The sequence below is a fragment of the Squalius cephalus genome (assembly GCF_949319135.1).
Source record: "Squalius cephalus genome assembly, chromosome: 14".
Taxonomy (NCBI): domain Eukaryota; kingdom Metazoa; phylum Chordata; class Actinopteri; order Cypriniformes; family Leuciscidae; genus Squalius; species Squalius cephalus.
The window spans coordinates 7,126,434-7,143,329 of record NC_137135.1 but is presented as its reverse complement, the minus strand read 5'-3'; the positions used below and the strand labels follow the sequence as shown (position 1 = coordinate 7,143,329).

The window sequence follows — 16,896 nt, the reverse complement described above, 5'->3', positions numbered from 1 at the left end:
CCCTCATGAAATGGCTGTTCAAGATGCTAACTTTGAAACGAATCTTCGCGCTAGTATGCCCAGGGGATTGTTTTTTCTCAGTGGATCTGAAAGATGCATACGTTCACATCCAGAATGCCCTCCATCACAGACCGTTCTTGAGGTTTGCATTCGAAGGGGTTGCATACCAGTATACAGTCCTACCAATGGACTGTCTCTGGAACCATGCACATTTAAGAAGTGCATAGATGCGATGTTTTTCCCCTGAGACAGAAGGAAATGCACATCCTCAACTACATCAATGACTAGCTCGTTCTGGCCCAGTCAGAGGCAGAATTAAACTCTCTCAGATCTGTGCTCTTCAGACATTTGGAATACCTAGGAATCAACGTAGCCAAGAGCTCACTGCTCCCCAGTCAGATAATCTCTTCCTGGGTGCAGTAATATACTCAGCCGAATGAAGGTTTGGCTGACACCCGAGCACGCTCAAACCTTTCAGCAGCTTGTGGCCCTCTGAGAACCTTTCAAATGATGCTAGGTTTTCATGGCCTCGACATTGACAGTACTTCTGCTGGGCCTGCTGCATTGTGCCCCCTGCAGTACTGGCTGAAACCCCAGGTCCCTACCCAAGCATGGTGCTTAAGTTGCCTTCACATCAAGATGGACCACGGCTGCATCAGCCCTGGCCCCTTGGAAAGATTCCAGCCTTTACAAGTCTAGGGTAAGCTTGGGGATGGTCTAAAGAAGGATGGTGGTCACCACGGACGCCTCCAACCCGGGTTGGGGAGCTCTGTGCCAGGGCAAGCTGAATTCCGGCTCTTTGTCGAGTACAGAGAAACGGCTGCATATGAACTGCCTGGAAATGATGGCGGTTTTGCCTGCCTCAAAACCTTTCTACCATACCTGATAGGTCACCACTCTTAGTCCGATCGGACAACATGACCACCCCGTCCCAAACTGCGGGGTCTCCATGTGTGGCCCTTCGACGGGAACCTACGGACTTCCCAGCGAGAGTCCTAAACACCATTTGTGAGGCTAGAGGCCCGTCCACAAGACACCTCTATGCCCTTAAGTGGTTTGTCTTAACCCGGTGCCAAGACCCTGTATTGTCTGGAGTACCGCTGGTACTTTCATTCTTCAAAAGCTACTGGATCATAGACTGTAAAAAAATATGGACGTAGTGTCCGTGACATCACCCGTAGGTTTCTGAAGACCGTTTTTGAAGCCTTAAGTGGGCGTGGCCGACCGTCGACATCTTGGTAGCGCGTCACTCCCGAATTTATTTATTTTTACAGTCAGACAATGAACTGAGGTAACGTGACGGCTAACAGACAGCAGACAAACGGCTAATGACGACTAATGACCACAGCAGTGGGAATCCACCTGTCACTCAAAAGTGGACACCCTTAAATATGCAGAAATTTAAGGCTTAATATAATTTAAACGGATGAGTTATAAAAAAATTCACCCCCCTCACAGTTGTCATGAAGGGCAAAATTAGCTGTATAGACCAAAGCCACTTTTTGCACCAGGCTGTAAACATGTTTTTTTCTGCTGTAAAGTTGGGCATTTTAACATGGGGGAGATACAGATTTGACTCACTTCTGCATCCAGCCTCAAGCGGCCAGTTGATGAATTGCCGTTTAATTCACTTCCATGTTGGTTTCAAAAGAGAGACAGGGAAGTTGCCGCTTGTACTGGATGCGGGGCGTACCCCATCCACGCTCAAACTCTATGTGGCGGCCATTGCAGCTTCCATGCCCCAGTGGCCGGCCAGTTGTTAGGGAAATGCAGTCAATCACTGTTTGCTGATACCATAGAAATGAATGAGAACCTGTCACGCAATCATCCATGACTTCTCTTATAAAACAGCATTTTTTTCAGTGTAAACTCTAAAAACAGATCAATTCAAAAAGAATGTTTAAGAGCGAACATGTTGAAGATTAGCCGATGAGGTGTCGATTAATTAAATAATAAGCTATTTCCTCACAAAGAGGTTTATTCATTGACATCCATTAAAAAACATCCTCTTGTCTCCTTCCCTGCATACAGAGTTAGCAGGTGTTAAGGATTTTGTTGATAAGGTTGCAGGCTTGCCTTCAAGTGGCTTGGTTTCTTGTGAATATAAAGGCCTTGATTAGCTGGTTCAGGTGTGTTTTATTAGGATTGGAGCTGAACTCTGCAGGACAGTTGCTCTCCCGGAGCAGGATTGGACACCCCTGCTCTATAGCATTCTGACTGATTGAAGTAATTGTTTAAGTATAAAAAATAAAATTTAAAAAAAGTATTAAAACTGCCCTTACAAAAAAAATAATAATTCCAGGGGGGAAATATTGCTCCTTAATGTAAAAGTCTTGTTTATTTTGCTCAGTTTTTATTTATGAAGTTGCTAAATGTATAGCTATCGCAGAGAGGAACAAACGCTAACAATTTACAGAGACCGTTGCTCATTGAAGTCTCTTTAGGAATTTCCATGGCTGAGTGTTACAGGCTTCATTTGATCCTGATGATCCAGTTTTGGTGATGTAATGATAAGGCCCCTGGAAGAGCGATTACAGTCGTGTCACAAGGGAGACAGTTTTCCGACCCATGTCTTTGATTTGAGAGTATTTTTGCGGAGGAGAGCCATCATCGCAATCATTATAATGCAAACAACGACCGATATATTCAGGATATTGGACAGGGCTGCAGAACTCAACCCTTAACTCAATTCTGTTTCGGGCTGCACTTGGGAATTGCTTGTCATGTGGGAAACATCATTTCCTCTGTGGGTGTCTGTTACAGCTTCAACTGTAAGCCTATATTGTACTCCAATCTGTCAAAGTTCTGTATGCATTTTAAGGAATGAGATAAGATTGGTCCAGGAGAAAGACTGATCTGACACTATTAAGCAATTACAAATGTCAACTTTTGGCGGTTACTTTTTTGAACCTGCAAAGCTTCTAATTAAAAGCCCAGATGTAATATTGGAGACACATGTTACTGTTTATTGATGCAAGAATGACTATGACTATTACTATTGCTCATACTTAGGTTTGTGATTTTCCAAAATACCCAACTTAAGTTTTGCTTTGAATTCACCCTGCAGTATTTGTGCAAGAGACATAAATTATGCCTAAAATCATGTGGAGGAATACATGTGTTATAACGTTATATGTTTTTGTTGCTGGTGTTTATTTTATGAATAAAATAAATATTAAAATTAATATTTTTATGGAGTAACTGTTTTATAAAAGCAATAAGCCCCTTGAAGCCATGTTTTACAGTGAATTTAGAACTGTTCTAAATTCACTGTAAATCACGGCTTCAAGGGGCTTATTGCTTTATTAACACACTTGGAATGGTGGTGCACTCAGACGCATCCTCTTGCATCGTTTCTGTTGTTATTTTTGATTATATTCTGGAAATTCAACCTGGGTATATTAGAGGGGTGATAGGTTACACCCGTGAATCACTGATCTGCAATGGTACGACACAACAGCAGTCGGTATCGGTCACCTTTGAGCACATGCATGGAATTCCAGTGGAGATCACTAAAACACCGGAGTCTCTGTGGATTACCATACCCAACAGCGGACGTCGGTGGCTGTGGAGAGAGCGTAACACGAAAGGTGAAGCACGAAACTCTGCCATTAAAAACTGGTGCACGAACACTGCCATTATTGACAGACATTGTTCTCCAGACCTAGAGTTGTTGGCAGTTAAATGCAGGCCCTTTTAGATGTCTGTTGTTATTACAGCCATGTATATTCCACCAGACGCTAACGTTAATGCAGCACTCGGCTACATGTTAACAGCTATAAACAAGCAACAGAACGCTTATCCCGCTGGGGTGTTTATTGTGGTTGGTGATTTTAATCATGTCAACTTGATGACTGTGTTTCCAAGGTTTGAACAACGTGTGAAATGCTCCAACAGAGGGGGGAACACACAGGACTGTGTTTATTCTAACATCACTCAAAGCCTTCAGCGTCACCCCTCCCTCACCTTCGACAGTCTGATCACCTGTCACTTTTTCTAACCCCAGCATACTGCCCCATCATTAAGAAACAGCAACCTGTTATCTAAATGGTTAAAACCTGGACGGAAGGAGCTTCTTTACATCTGCAGGAGTCTGTTTTCCACTCAGGACCTAGACGAATACACATGTAACCCAGTTGCAAAATATAATTGTAGCAACAGTTCATTGTTATGGGAAGAAGGAGGCGGGAACCGGCGAAAATTCAAAAATTTAATAATAAAATAAACAAATACAAAATGAAAGTCAAGACAGCAGCCCCTCAAGGACAACTGCAGTCACGTATAATAAAACCCAACATCAAATAAAACAGTCCAGGCCTGGTCCTCTCTCGATCTTCACAGTCGTCGCTCCTCCTTTATGCTTCTGCTCCTCCATGAGAGATACAAGACTGGTGCTTTGCGCAGGTGTCGCTCATTATTAACCACGCCGTCCTCCCACGGCCCTTGACTTCGTCCTGCTTGCCACAATAATATAAAGAGTTTAATAAAAAAAAAAAAATAAAAAAAAAAATATTTAGGTTAGCCTACTCACTCTTCAAGCCATTCAAAATGCTGTATTGAATGTTGTCCTCTTGCGGCTTTGTTCATTGGTTGATTCGGTCAGTGCCGATTAGGTCTTTAGACTACGCAGACCGCACCAGCCAGAGAGAGAGCACATCTTATTGCTGATCAAGTGAAAAAAGTTATTTATATATTGTTGTAGGCTGGTCCTCACCGTCCACATTTATGAGATTTTACAAACTAGAAGTCCAGTCCAGTTTTACAAACCAGGCACGGGTACTTTCTATCTAGAGGCCTCGGCCCCGAGGGCTCCGAGCCTCTGAGACATTTTACCTTAATAAAGAGCCCTTTGTCCGACTCTGGGGGTGATTTGACTTTCAAACTTTACTGTTGACCTCGGGCCATTTTAGCCCCAGGTAATGGTTCAGGGCGAAGTCGCAAGCCAATAGCATGGCGTTTTAAAATGGGTTGCCACTGCATGTAGCTATGCAATATGAAGTGAACGTTCTTGAAAGGGAACGTACTCGGTTACTAACGTAACCTTGGTTCCCTGAGAGTAGGGTTTCCACTGTCGGGCCAGAGCCGGGCGTGCTAGTGCGTGCCAGGGCCAGTCGTGTTTCCACTGTCACTTCCGGGGCTTGATCGGGCCTCGTCAGGGCTTCCTCGGGGCCAACGGCCAGGGTTTTCTGGCCCGCCAAATACCTTGGTCCAAAGCGGGCCAGCTCAGGCTAGAGGAGTGGTTACAAACAGAGGCGGAGTTTACCTGAGTCTTGAGACAGCAGCACCGGATGATATCTGATCACCGCATAAGGTAGAAATATTTATACGTGATGCAAAAGATGCTAACCATTACCATAGTAAATATGGTAAATATGAACGCTTGAAGAAATCAGACAAATCATAAAGGCTATCACAATCATGTTTTTATTTTATCTGTCAGTAGTCTACGTCTCGTCTCTTTATACCGGACTATCATAAAATAAAGCAACTTTTTTTGCGGGAGCTTTCTCTGTTTCTCTGACTGAAAATTACAATTTTTAGCCTACTGGGACAGAGTGCTAAAGCTCCTCAGGTCGTATTTTTGGTGGCATATTTGTAGAAATGATCATTCTTTCTAAATGTGATGTAAATATGTCCTGTAACTACCAAATAAACAGAAACAGACGCGACTGAATAAGTAGCCTAAGTCTGTCCTCTTCCTTTTTTGAAATAGACCTAACGGTAAACCACTTTATTTCTGTGTTACTAATGTGCAATTTTGACACAAATTAATTCATTAAGATCAATGTATCACTTTTCATTGTAAACCTGTGGTAAAACATTGATTCTTCGGTTTTAAATATTCAAGTAAACAACAAAAATGCCAGCAAACGGTCGCTTTTATCATGTTTGTTTTGCGATAGTTTTCTGATTTTATATTTTTTTATAAAACTTCCATTTGTTGGTGAAATGATGGGTTAGTGTGACGTTGTTCCAGAGATGTGTGTTACGGGCAGGTTTTAGTGAAGCGCTGTGGAGCTTCTGTCCCGACAGTGGAAATGCAGTGTGGCTCAGTGCTACAGGCCCGGGGTTTTTGGCCCGGCACAGCCCGTTTAACCCTCTGGTGTCCTTCATTTCAGAGTCACACTCAAGACCTTCGGGACCAAATGGTCCGGGAGGGTGGGAATAATATTTATTAAAAAAAAAAATCATTTTTTTTTTTTACTTGTTTTTTATAATATTTTTTCTTTTCTTTTTTGGTGTTTTGAGATAATTTTATGATTTATAATTAATATTTATGCAATAATTATGACCCATTTTTTCCCATTGAATATAATAGAATTTTTTTATATATATGTAATTTTTTTTTTTTTTTTTATTAAAGCTGTATTTCATTTTAGAGTCAAGCCTAGGCCTCATGAAAGCAATTTTTTAAATGAGATGGGCGCCAACTGGTGGACACACTGAGCATTTTTATCACGCAATAGCACATTTTTACCACTAGTGGATTTACAGCTTTCTGTAGAAAGGCTTGCGTATTCTAGTGATTTTTGCACATATTGGCCAATTTTTTTTCAGGTTGTTGATTTTAAAATATAATAACAGATTCTCAAAGACTATTTTTGTCTTTTTTGTTTGTTTGTTTTATACAAAAAACCTCTGTTTTCATTTTTTTTGACAATTTCCCATTCATTTCCTATGGGGGTCATTTTTGACCAAAGAGCAGAAGTGTGACGACCACTTAGCATGCTTGGATCATGACCTCAATATTTTTTGTGTGTTCACATTCCTAATACCATAAAAGTCACATAGTTTCGTAACATTCCGATGAAGCGGCGATTTTTAAAAATTCAAAACAGATTTTTGTCATCTGAATTTATTAGTATGTATGTGTATAAAAGTGTGTTTGTGTGTGTGTGTGTGTGTGTGTGTGTGGATGTGTCTGTTTTGCACTCTTGATGTTTTATAGATTCACCCCTTCACTTTTGTGTGTTTTTTTTCTGGATCGTGGCAGATTTGGAGATTGTACGCACAAAAAAATCTCTGTATTGTCACATTTTTGACAATTTCCCATTCATTTCCTATGGGATCACTTTTTACCAAAGAGCAGAAGTGTGATGACCACTTAGCATGCTTGGATCATGACCTCAATATTTTTTGTGTGTTCACAGACCTAATACCATAAAAGTCACCTAGTTTCGTAACATTCCGATGAAGCTGCGATTTTTAAAAATTTTAAATAGATTTATGTAATCTGAATTTATTAGTGTGTATGTGTATAAAAGTGTGTTTGTGTGTGTGTGTGTGTGTGTGTGTGGATGTGTCTGTTTTGCACTCTTGATGTTTTATAGATTCACCCCTTCACTGTTGTGTGCTTTTTTTCTGGATCGTGGCAGATTTGTAGATTGTACGCACAAAAAAACTCTGTATTTTCACATTTTTGCCAATTTCCCATTCATTTCCTATGGCGGACCATTTGGTCCCGAAGACCTTGAGTGTGACTATTTTTTTTACAACCACTTAGACTATTCAAATCCTGTCGCCAATTTTTTTGGGTGTTCATATACCAAGTACCAACAAAGTCACCAAATTTCGGACCATTCCGAAGAAGCTATGATTTTATACATTTTTTTATTTAAACATTTTGGGACCATTTGGTCCGAAGAACACCAGAGGGTTAAAGCCCTGGCTCGCACTGGCCCGACAGTGGAAACGCGGCTATTGGGGGTTTGGTGTCTTGCTCAAGGGCACCTCAGTCATTTCCTACCGGTATTGAGAGTCGGACCCACAACCTTCAGGTTTCAAGTCTGACTCCCTAACCATTGGGCCACTACTGCCCCAGCTGAACCTACAACTGAACCTACTCACCTACTACTGTACCTTTATAAGTTCTTCATAAGTGCTAAATTGTTTTAGCTATGTTTGGAGTTTGATAGGTGCAGGAGTAGTGGTTGGTATTAGGGGTCACGTTTTGGCCACTTTGCATGGCCAGTTAGATTGACATTTCTTTATTTTCCAAGGAATTTGCATTGAAAATCTGAGAGGAAACAGGCCCAGTTAGAAAGGGCTTGTTGCTTCTGTCGTAATACAACAGATACTCTTGAAGTGGAAAAATGTACTCATGTATTTCTGTAATGTGTCCTCGGCTGCAGAACTGTTTTGTACGTCTGATCTAATCTGGCTAATCTTGCTGTCAACAGTGGGGCTGTTACTCAACATAACATAATTCTGCACATCTTGTTTTTTTTCTTTTTGGTTTTGACAGCTTAAAGTATTTTTCCAATGTGCAGATAAGTTTTTTCCCATGACTCCATCTTGCTTTTTCTCGTGGTGATTGTGACCCTGACATGATAAAGAGACAGATGACATGGCCCGATCTCTCTTGAATGAACGGAAGCTCTGCACAGTTCTTCTCAAGTCAATTGTCTCCCGTCCAGAATACGGTGCCCTCTCCCAGGCACTGAGATCAACCATAGAAAAGAGCAATTGATGTTATGGAATAAATACATAGAAGCACTTCTGGGCTTGATTCATGGATGGAAAACTGCATTAAAGACAGAGTTCATCTCAGTTTCCTCAGGCATTGATGCGTCTTCATGTTTAATTATGATGGAAATGTGCATGTGTGAGATAGATTATGAAATGACAAACAAGAAATCTCCTCTAGCTTATTCCTGTAATGCTTAACATTGGCCAGATGTCTTTTATGTCATAAAAATACAATAAAGCATGCATTATGTAGCATGAATATTTTTTATGGGAATTTATGTTGTCACATGGTTTTGCACTGTGTATTTACATTGGCTATCTTAAAGAGATTGTAACACATTACTGTGCGTCACTCTCTTCACCTGCCATTGTTTTTGTGTCCATGTGAAAACACCTTTGTAACACTGACATGTGAGGTCGGATTTCAGTTTCAATGCAAACCGCCTTGCGTGCTCTGTCAATGCAGGGCAATGTTATAAAAATACAATTGTTGCTTATATAGCGATTTATCTCTTGCTATGACAAGTGTGGGATTAGCACTGGCTCACATGACCTCAGACACATGAACACGCATAATGATGTTTAGATGATGTCACAGGCTTCAGATAAAGGCAAGGAAGAAAGGGTGAAGAGCAAAACCGCCCATGTTGGGAGGAATTTGTCCAACCTTAAAGCAGAATGTTTGTTGAGTTTGGGATTAGGAGGTATTAGCATGTCAATGTCAGGTTCAAAGAGCTCCTTCATGTTTAAATACTCTACAAAAAAGAAAATCTGTTCTCTTAGGCCATGTTGAGAAATATGTTACATTGTACTTTCCGAAAGGTACAAAAGCCAAGGAAAACAGAACATAAGCGACGTTACTTCATAGGTGTGTTCTTGCTCCTGTTCACATGCCCGTGGCCAAGTCACACTGCCCAATTTGTCTGGTTCAGCGGCTGCTCTGCACGCATATGTCTTGTGCTGCATTTGCATAACAATTTTCCGCTTGAGTGAGTTTTTCATACAGAATTAAGTCAAACGAGAAAAACAATGTGACTGGCATCTTGTGAACCTGTGTTCCTGGAATCAGCTCAAAGACCAATTCAATGTTTTGCTGCCTCGCAGGACCAGCTTTGTGTCACTTTGGATAAGGTCACCCATTCTAGAGCCAACACACATGCATAAAACTTTAACAAATGCTTTTTTGTTTCATTTCTCACCGCCTTACCCAAAATCTGCCATGTTCAATTTATTATTCGTAATCAACGGCTCTGGCTCTGTGTGATTTCTTGCGTTAGAGATGAAACTGGGTGGCTTATCCAATGAGGATGATTTGCGAGAGTTGCTATCTCAGACGCTTCCGTATTCAGAATATATGCCTGTTTTTACAGTGCATCCCTAATAATGAGGTATCATTTGGATCATTTAGGTCAACATTTGACATCAAACTGATGAAATGTGAAGCATTATAACTCATACAAACTACTGAAATAACAACTCAAAGACAACCCAACCCAAACGCAAGAACCAAAGCATTATACACAAAGATTATGAAAAGGAAGGACGACCACACCTGTTTGGGATCTGATAAACCACTGCATGGTCTGACTTCCAAAATCAATGTTGTGTCATGTCTGTAGCGGAGGAGAGAAGGAAGCACACGGTGTGAAAGAGCACACCCGTGACTAAATCAATTCAAAATATCACCTAAAGACTCATCCTCCCCACAAAAGATTACCTAATATGTCATATAATTTCCATCATTACAGCTTTCCTTAAGTGTAATGCTACTCTAATGGTGCATAGTCAGGCTTTAATAAACTGCTTTGGCCTGGTTATATTCAAGTGAATGAGAAACAGATAAAGTCTCAGATATCTCCTGCAGATATCTCCTTCTGGACTGAGAACAGATAAAGTTATCGTAAAGGCCCCATTATACTGACAGCAAAATTATTTTTGTTCTTCAGTTAGGTGCAAAAAGAAGTTTTAAAAATACATCTTCAGTGGTAAACACCTTTACAGCAGAGTTTAGATGAATATGTAAATACTGTAAGTGCTGTGGGCTTTCCTCTCAATAAAATAAACACAAAACAAAAATGACAGATTGAGAAAACAGTAGTTAAGAAACAATCTGATCAAAGCGATGTGGATAAGTAACGTCATGTTTATTATTAAGCACTTTTTACATTAGATAAGGTGTGATGGTTTGGGTAGGTTTAAGGGTGGGTTAAGGGTCAACAATGTAATTATAGATGTAATTACAGAAATTCGTTACAGCTGTAGTTACATGCAGGTATTTTTTTTTAAAATATAAGTACAATATAAAAACATGTATGAATACAATAATTGCATTGTATCAAATGATTAATTTACATGTCAGTACATAGTAGTTAAAGACACCTAATATAAAGTGGGATCTTTTTTGTAAATTCATGATATTTTTTTATTATTTTTTAGATATATATATATTTTTTATTAGTGGATTATAATTAGTGGGTATAACCCAAAGGTAAAATGACTGTTGGACAGCAAGGGAAAAGTTTTCTCCTGCTGTCCAACATATCTTCGTACTTTGGGTTATGACCAACCAATTCAAAACGATAGCTCTATCTAGTCATGGGCCAAAGGGAAAGGGAGACTAGCCACAAAAATATAATAATAATAATTTGTCCCGGGCATTGTGAATTTTAGTAACGGCCTTGCTAAGTTCCATGTGTGCGTGAACCCTAATAGAAAGCAGACATAATTAATATGAGATTCCTGTGAGTGATTAATGATATTGATTCAATTTTCCAATCCCATGTTTTCCCCAGTTCTGAAAGTTTCATCGGTATTGCCATGGCCAATTAGAATGATTGCTCACTGCTGGCATCAAAGGACGGTGGGAGAATGTATCTCACGTCGGAACTCGTGTACTTGGAGGACAGAAAAACAAGTCTGATGTCTCTCATTAGCCTTTGTACTTAATCAGAAGGGATGGAAAATGTCAGCTATTCAAACAATGCCTCGATGTCGGCAAGTATAAATGATTACATGGATAAAAAAACGACCTGCTAACAACCCCAGCTGGACGTACATCTTCATCTGTTTCAATGAAAACCATTCATGTTCAAGCTCTGCAGTGTAAATATCACAGCAGACAGGAAAGGTTAGCCCACTAAGTTGTAAAAACTGATAACCCAGCCTGAAACGGAACTGTTTGATGAAACACAATGAAAAAACAACACTCATTGTCAATGTCTGACTCACACAGACGTAATAGAGTTATCTCAGATGCAAATGTGTATATTGTAGGCAGCCTTGACCCCATGTCTAACCTTGTTCTAATTGCTTGTGCTTCAGAGTCCAGCTATCAGGTAAATCAATTACATTATTTCAGCTGCAGTAAAAGAAATAGTTCACCCAAAAAAATCCTAATTCTGGGACTAAATGTTTCAAGCTTCATATATGACACAAAGCACAATGTTTTCGAAAAGTATTCCATATTACTTTTTTCACTGTATTCCAAGTCCTCTGAAGCCATATGAGATAGCTTTGGGTGATGAAATTCAAGTCTTTATTGATGTAAGCATTTAGTATCTAGCTCTGCTTGCATGAGAGCCATAGACATTTCACAGTATGCGTTCTTGTCTGTACTCATGTTCTTGTGGACATTTAAAACCTCATCAGTCGCTGCTTATTAAGTACTGTTCCAATTCAAACTTCACATCTAGCCACATTTTCTTGCTTGGCTTCTTTATCGAGGATGCATCAGGAGGCGACTTGTGCGGACTTTAGAAAACCAAGTATACCAGAATGCATCTCACATTAACCAGCTAGCGGCAGTGGGAGAAAACCCACATAATTTTAGAAAAACTGCTGTTGTTGTGTCACGAAATTAAGAGTTTTTTTAGCCCAGAATGTTATTTATTAAGTGCCTATTTGAAAATGCTGTGAGGTCCGATCACTGGGCAGTCAGCGCTCTAAAGCCTAATCTCGGCAAGTTCTTCTGAAATTTGTTTTGGGTATATTTTTCGTATTGAGTATATCTAATGGACAGTCTTTAATCTCATAAATCTCCCATTTGTTCAAAGAGAAATGGTTTTGGCTGGGGGCAAATTTAAGTTTCAGAATTTTATATTTTTACTTAACTTTAACTTTGTACTTGTCACAGATCTGCACTACATCTCCCATCACCCTCCTTGGCTCCCATCTGCACATCATTCACCTGAATTCTATCACACACACCTGCACCTCATCATCACTCTCATCACTGACACTGTTTATACACACACTTCACCACAGCTCATTGTCCGGTCTCACTTGCACAAAGAGGACTACTTACCCCAAGAACTTCCTTATTCTCCAGTCTCCATTCCAGCGTCATCTCCATCGTCTCCAGTGTTTCTCCTCCAGCACCTCTGTGTCTCCTGTGCTCTCTGTGTTCAACATCCACGTCTTCCATCCAGTCTTCCACCGATCTCCACACCTGTAAGAAGAACCATTCGATTCATCACCAGCACTCCGCGCTCCAAAGTATCATTGCACTTGCCTGCATTCTGTTCTTGTCTGATTCCGTAACAGTACTAGTGCGCTTAGTACTTTTGAATTGTATGCTTCTTATTTTCTATTTTAAAACTTCAGTCATGGCCATTATTGTTCATTCACATTTAACAAACAGAAGCAGGGTTGTTTTATATCACAAATAAATACATTGAAGATAATCAGAGTAGACGTCTTAACGACAGATGTTTTTTTTTATATATATATTTAAAAACAAAATCATATTTTGTTTTATTGTAAAAATTAATTCGAATGAAGATAAGAGCTGAAGGACGGTAATAAGTATGCTGCTGTTCAATTCACAGAATGACCAGACTGCGTCCTCCTGTCCTCGGGAAATTGTACTTGCTGAACTTGCCAAGTTCAAAATACACTTGACACTTGGTTCATGAGTCTTGGTGTATTTGCTATTGAGAAACGCCTAAATAAGGAGTCTGGTTGGGATACCAGTATCCAAATCAAAACATATGCTGGTGACCTGCTGTGCTGGTCTTTTCAGCATGAATAAATGACACTAAATCTAAGAGGTTATGAGGTTAAAATCTAAATTTAGAAGACATCTGCTTTGTATGATTTTACAAACTCTTCATGTGCATTGAAACATCAGCTGCTTGACCCTGAGTTAAACTGATTTGGAAGAACAACAGTGTTGAAACATGAAACACTGTGAGTTCTTGTGAGTTCGGTGCCAGTACTGCCGAAATGATTCGCGATCAGTTAGTAAAGAGTGTGCTTCGTCCACAAGTATGTGAGAGACTTTTACTAGAAACTCATCTTACATTTGACAGATCTGCTGCCGATCAGGCTAAATCCATTTCAAATTCCCGCCATATTACCACCCCCTTACAAGCGGTACATTACACAGTAAAACGCAAAACAACAGGGTAGAAAACGCCCAAATTATGGTGGTTTGGATGTTTGTCAAGGAACATTTCTCTACATGACCACTCAGTTCCTGCTACGTTCTTCATTGTGGACAATGGGGCACCACTCATGGGGAGGGACCTACAGCATGCAAGGATTGGAAACAATCAAGTCCTGCCACCTAATGCCCTTCCTGTGCCTGCTTCTCCTCTGCCAGTCTCCGGTTTTAGTCATCACATAAAGCTGGATGAAACCATCACACCTGTGCGCCAAAAACTTTGCCGTCTGCCACTCTCTGTTCGTAGTGCTATGTCAGAGGAATTAAATTGATTGCAAGCAGCTGGGTTGATGGAATGCATCATTGCCTCTGCATTGGGGTCACCAAATTATGTTTTATTAAAGTTTGTTCAGATAATCTACCCCTTCAGCGTGAGTGGAGGCTTATATACTGTATAGAGCTGACTTACCTGTTGATGATGTTGATGAGGGGTTTGTTGTTTTCTATTGGCTGCCTGTAATTCTCTGTCTGCTGCTGATGTTGATGCTACATGTGCTTCTTGTTCTGCTCTAACCAAACACCATACACAGATTTCTAATGGTTGTCCTCCTTCCCCCAAGGAACTGGACGTTGAGTTGTTGTCGTACTATAAACTGCATTTGGAACAGTCTGTGAAGGACAACTTCATCTTCTGAGGCTCATGGCTGATTGCACCTGCTGCTCTTTGGTCTGTGCTGGTCGCCTTCATGATCTCTATTGGTGGCCAAGGATGGATGCTCAAGTTCTTGATGCTGTATGTTCCTGCCACGTGTGTCAGCTCAATGACAAAACTGTCAGGTTACATCCTGCTCCTCTCCAGCTGGTACTCACAATGTTACTACGAACTCTGTGGATTTGTTTCTGTCATCAGTCTTCAGCCTCCATGGAAATCCTTTAAGTATTTTTACTGATAATGGTGCTCAGTTTACATCTGACACTTTCGCTGCTTTTCCGGAAGGAATGAATATTCGCCACCATTGTCCCTCTCTCTACTACCTGAGGGTGCTGTAGAGAGTTTCAGCCATGTGCTCAAATGCAGCCATTCAGCAACATCAGCCATGGTAGTCTTTGGTAACTGATTTCTTGCAGGTGTGTAGTGCCACTCCACTTACTGTAACTGGTACTTCACCCTTTTGGCTTCTCTATGGCAGGCACATCTTTGTCATCTGCTCCTGTGCACCCTCCAACTGACATGACTGTTTGCCAAAGGTTACACGGCTGCAACACAAAATGAAAGTACACTGATGTTACGAGGGGTGCTCACACTCCTTGTTTCCAGTTGGTGACAGATACCACAAACAGCAAAAGGAAAAAAATGAGTCTCAGAAATGTCAGAAAAGCCTCTAAGAAATGTTGCGCCAGACACTGAACCTTTCAATTTTCATTTTCATGATTGGTCAAATCATGATGTCCAGCCATTTTTTAAAAAAATACTCTTTGCAACAAAAAAGTAATAGATAATACAATGTAATCCAATGGAATCATAAATGCCATTGATTTCATTGTATTGAAGTTATTTTAACAATCTAAGCGCATGGTTTAAAGTGCACGGCGCAAATGATAGGACCCCTTGTGTTTTCTTTGAGTTTTGTGTGGTCTCGTTTATACTAAGGTTAATGTTACCTTGCCTGCCTTGAGTTTATATAACCTGTGGATACCATTAAAGACTGTTTGCATCTAATTCTTCATTGTCATGCTTCTTCCTGCAGCTATGGGTGACAGAAGACAGGACCTAAAATATATATATAGTTGCGGCATCTCTTTTGTGTGTATTTCTTTTCTCCCTTTTCAGTTTTTTCCCCTTGTATCTGCTGGCGGTCAAACTGTTATGCTTGGAGCAGAGGGACCGTTCACATATGGTTCATACCCAGGATTTCCTTGACCTGGTGTGCCTGACGCACAGCACAGATGACTCGTCTGCCAGCGAACAGTCTCTGGGGATTTCTGTGCATACGTGGAGTGGGTGCTGGTGATGAATGGACTGGATATCCCTGTTGGCCCCGAGGAGGACACCAGCCTCACTCCCAACTCAGAGTCCAGCCAGACACCACCACGAGAGATGGACATGACCCCAGAGCCCACCGCAGACAAGAGCGCCAGTGTGAGAAAGAGCGGCTTAGCCCGAGTGCACATCTAACCAGGTGTGTGAGCCGGCCACAACTTCCATCACCGTGGGAATTTCAGTGGAGATCGAGGGAATAGATTGGAGCCCCGCCCACACTCCTGCCTCTGTGAGTGAGTTGCTGTTGGACTCTATGAACAGTTGTTTTAATTTTGGAGAGGATATTTCACTACCCCCCTGTTCCCACCCGAATCTTCAGATCAACTCATCCCGCCCAAGCTCCCTCTCCCACCTATCTCTCCCTCGCTCGGCTCCACCAGGGACTATAGGGCTTATGGCTCTATTGGGCTCCCTCGGCCTACCGGCTTCGCCTCGGTCAGATGTTGCCCTGCCTACGCCACGGACCTACGCGTACCTGCGCTCCGTCTCTCTGTCTCTCTATGGCTCCGTCTGGCTTTGCCCAACCTACGGTTCTGCCTCAGGCCTCAGTCGCTCCGGTTCCACCTCAGCCCTCCCATAACCCGGTTCCACATTGGGGAGTTATCGCTGCAGCTTCGTCGCATCCTACTAAGCATACAGTGTCGTTCAGGTACAACAGCTCTCCATCTGTGCCTAGGGCTCCACCACCATCAGCTCTGTCAACATTTATTGTCGCCATTGCCTCGTCAAGGGAATCCTGCCATGGCTACTCCCTCCATCAAAGCTTCCGTGGGTTTCCATCCTGGCTGGACTCTGGGGTTCCACCTGGCTTCCCCTGCGCCAGGCTTCTCCCTGGCTCCTCCCACCATCTACACCACCTTGGTTTCGTCAGTTGTCACCTCACCTGGATTCCCATCCTCCACCAGAGCCTCCTCCTTCCTCTGTCGGTGAGAGGTCACACCTCTTTGGGAGGGGGCATACTGTCACGATTCTATTATATTTGGACTTTGTTTGCTGTTTTCCC

The 16,896-nt window shown here is 41.5% G+C and overlaps 1 long non-coding RNA gene across 1 annotated transcript in view; it reads right to left on the bottom strand.

Annotated features, from left to right (window-relative positions):
* LOC307170994 overlaps window positions 1–14,439 on the bottom strand; it is a 31,738-nt gene extending 17,299 nt beyond the window's left edge. Inside the window, exons 1-2 of the long non-coding RNA XR_013823473.1 lie at window positions 14,322–14,439; window positions 12,773–12,916 (exon numbers count right to left, since the gene is read on the bottom strand). This is a non-coding gene — a long non-coding RNA (uncharacterized lncRNA). The remainder of the gene's footprint in view (window positions 1–12,772; window positions 12,917–14,321) is intronic.
* Between the last annotated feature and the right edge of the window lie 2,457 nt (window positions 14,440–16,896).